Here is a 3947-nt window from a genome sequence, read left to right on the forward strand (position 1 = left end):
GCTCTTTATTAGTATTTATCATATTAATGGAATTACTTCAGAAATGTGAATCTGTGGCAAATATTGTGGTTCTCTTGTGTAGTATTTGGAAGAGAAATGGCATGCAAAATCTTTCAAGAAACTTTGCATATGTATTTGTTCTTTATGAAGTTTACAGCACATTTCATTAATTTCTTTGGAGAGCAATGTCTTAATTTCTTCTACTAAAGTGTTACTTGTAGAAATCATGCTGAGATGCATAATTTGTCTTAGATCACATTACAAAATGGAGTATGATTCACTACTGGCATCTTACAAAACTGATCAACTCAAGGAATCAGAACCAATGTATTTTTAAAGCTTTAAAAGTAAATTTGCACACTCTAGCAGCAGATGCACCTAATATGTCTGCTTTCCAAGATAAGAAGCTTTTATGGTTTTGTTTACCTTCCTCATTTCACCACCTTAGCACTTAACAATCTCGCTACAGATTCATCTTTTACTCCTTTGAATTGTTATCAGCAGCACCGAATACTTGTTTGCTCATACTATTCGCTTATTTCTGGTCCCATGGTAAGTCACTCTTTTTCTTTTTTTCACTCATGGTTAAAGATTCAAAAAGGGAATAACAGAGAGAATACAGGAATACCATTTCTATGCAATCCAAGAAGCTGGTATGTTAGGGACAGAAATAGTGAATATTTTTTTTTCCAAATCATAGTCAATAATCCACCATAGTCTTCTGATAATTGCTTCTAAGTATTTAAATCATAATCCTGTAGCAGCACATACCATATTTTCACCAGCAATGTGTTAACAACACTTTTGGCAAAGGTGATTTTAATGAGATTGTTACTAAGATGAAAAGGTGTAATATCAAGGCAACTCTCCAATTCAAACATTTTTTTAGAAATGGAGCATTCAAGTATTGAGTGTATCATTAAATGTAACAGGATAAAATGTCTGACACCTTAAAAACTTTTATGTCAGTCTGATTTTAGGTTTTTTTAAAATCCTTTTGTCACTATTGTAATTTTCCCTGCTATTTCACAGATTTTCTATTTTCAGTTATTTCAAACGATTTAATTGTAATATAATTAGGAAACACATTAATATAATAAGTGTAATATATGTAACATAATTAGGAAAAAAATTGAAAAGATTATTAAATGCTCCAAGCAGTACTGAAGAAAATCTGCCTTTAAATAGCTTTAAGGACAAAATGGAAACAATAAACTGTTCCAAGTAACGAACTGTAACATAACAGTGTTGGGAAACAGGAACACACTACAGAGTCACAGAGTGGTCAGGGTGGAAGGGACCCCCAAAGATCTTCTAGTCAAGCCCCCTGATTAGGAGCTATTACTGTATTGTTATCAGTTATTATTATTATTAATATAAAGTAATGTAAACCACAATGTAGCAAACTAGAAACTTATTTTTTTTCACTTTACAGTGCCATACACAGGACAAAATCCCCTTTATTTCTTGTCTCATATACAGTCCTTAGAAAACAAAACTACACTGCTTCTAATCCTTGACTAACCAGCAAATTTACCACTTTTAGCCTCCTCTTATTGAGGGATGACAGAGGAGCACTTGTAGATTTCTACAAGTAGAAAGTTTCTTGTAGATTTCTACAAGAAACCAATTTTTGTTGATTCTTTTAAGCTCCTTGCCTGTGCTCAGAAAAAATGCCACAGTTCCTGGTTTTGCCTGAAATATCTGTAAAAAGAAAGTGTTTCACAAAATAATAGCAATATAGGTCCTTTAATCAATTGTAGCACTTTTTTCTCAACAATGGAATTCTAAACAGTATTTTATTAGTCCAAAGAATAACTATTATAAAACCAAATATATTTATGAAAGGGATTATTCTGGGAATAGTGAGAAGTCCGTGTAGTTCATACCATTCATAGACTGATATTTGGCACCCTGCCTCTCTCCTGTTACAAATGTGTATTTACATATTTTAAGCCTAGGTATGTCCTTTAGATAATAAACTCCATAAGAATTGTTTCAGATTACTGTGAAGATCTTGAGAAAAGGAAGATGTGAATGTAAAAATGCAGTTTTTTGAATTTAAATCCCTTAAACAACCACAAACTCCTAAACATGTAAATATTAAGCATGAAAAAAAAAAAAAAAAATCATCCTGGAGCTGGGGATAACAATCTAAACATTTTACTTTTGGAAAAGATTCTACTTCTGGTTCAAGATACTCAGATTTCACTTTGTCAGCAGATATGGCATTCAGCAGTGCTTAAGTCAGGCATTTTTTGTTTGTTCATTTATCCAAGCTTTAATCTTTTGTGATTGGAATAAAAACTTCTATTGATTTTTTTTTTTTTTATGTCCTAAAAAAAGGCATGAGAATGAGAACTTTTACTGTTTATTTAAACAGATAAATTGATCTTTTATCACATCTGTTGCAATTTGAAGGTTCTGTGGGTAATTTCAACAAAGTGTTTGTGAGAATTCTATTTTTTCTTAAGAAAACTTTTATAATGTGTATTAAGTGATTCTCATTTGCTAGATTTGCAGAGTTTACTTTGTTGCTTTTAAATTAGCTTAGCAGAGTGAGTAATATTAGCTGGAAATCTGGGAGCTGACTCTGAAGTTACTTTTGGCTAGCACACAGCAGGGTTTGAAACTGAAGATGCATTAGGAATTACTTGACCAGAAGAAGCAAGCAGAAGGTGACCTGACTGTAAAACACCAGTCGAGTAAGGTGCACTAGTATTGTGAAAGGATGTGCAGAATTAAATAGGAAAGCAATTTGGAAGCTACAGGCTGGGACTGTAGGATACTCAGGAAGAAAATGAGTTCTGACCCTGAGCTTCTTTTCTAATAAAGCCTTTTCTACAAGAAATTGATTGGATAAGAAACAAATGATCTAGGAATCATGGGCCAGCTCCCATTTCATAGCTAGCAGAGGTGGATGGAAATACATTCTAACTTCAGGCTTGCTCTTGTCTTCTGGGTCTTACAGACTGAAAATTCCCATCTTTCTGGTAACTTATCTTTAACCAAAGTTGAAAAAGATGTTATTAATCAGTATATTGCCTGCTGATTAGGGCATTGTTCTGAACCGTGAAAGATGTGGGTTTAGAGTTCAGTATATAACAATCTGTTTTCTGCTACACAGGCAAGAGCTTTAACACGTTGTTTATTTAAAAAGCCCAAACAAACATCAACAAACAAACCCCACATAACCACCAGCAGTGTATTTCTTTGATGGTGTCTTTCCATGTAAGCTGTACTTTGAGCTTCTACCAATTACGAGCCTCTAGCTTCTGTGAAGTTTTGGCAATTTTCTGCTGTATCCTTTATGTTGAAGGATCCCAATTTGAGCTTCTTACACTGCAGCATTTCTCTAGAGTTTCCCAGAGTTCCTGGGAAACTTTTCAGCTTTCCATGGAATTTTCAAGTGATTCCTGGAACCACAGACTCCAAATTTTGTCCGAAAAGTTAGGTATGAAACTTATCTAAGCCCTGCTTGAAAAATTACATTGTTAAGATATGAGTCCTAGATCCTTTCCTGACTCTTGTTTACCTTAGTAAAACAAAATCGACCCCTAACCCCACAAAAAAACCAATAACAAAACTCATTTTGCTCCAGATTTTGCATGTGGACTTACTAGTATTAAATAGCATAATATTGTAGGAACTGATTTCAAAATAAATTTAAAGTGTCTACTTATTTCTCATGAGTTGTTTTTACTTTAAAAGCAAATGAAAACCTGGATTTCATTGCCTGTGTACAATTTGGTTTCTCCAGACAAACCCAGGTTTGAGAAGGTGGATGAATAGTAGTCAAGGTGATGGAAAGAAAAATCCTGGTCTAACATAATATAAGGAGATTAGGGAACTATTTTTGTCAGTGTTCTAATATATTTTGATGACACTTTCTGGAATAAAATGACATGGTTTGTGACTTGTATGTCTTCAACTTTATAAGCAGGAAT

The sequence above is a fragment of the Chaetura pelagica genome, unplaced genomic scaffold (genome assembly GCF_000747805.2).
Source record: "Chaetura pelagica isolate M959 unplaced genomic scaffold, ChaPel_1.0 scaffold258, whole genome shotgun sequence".
Classification (NCBI taxonomy): domain Eukaryota; kingdom Metazoa; phylum Chordata; class Aves; order Apodiformes; family Apodidae; genus Chaetura; species Chaetura pelagica.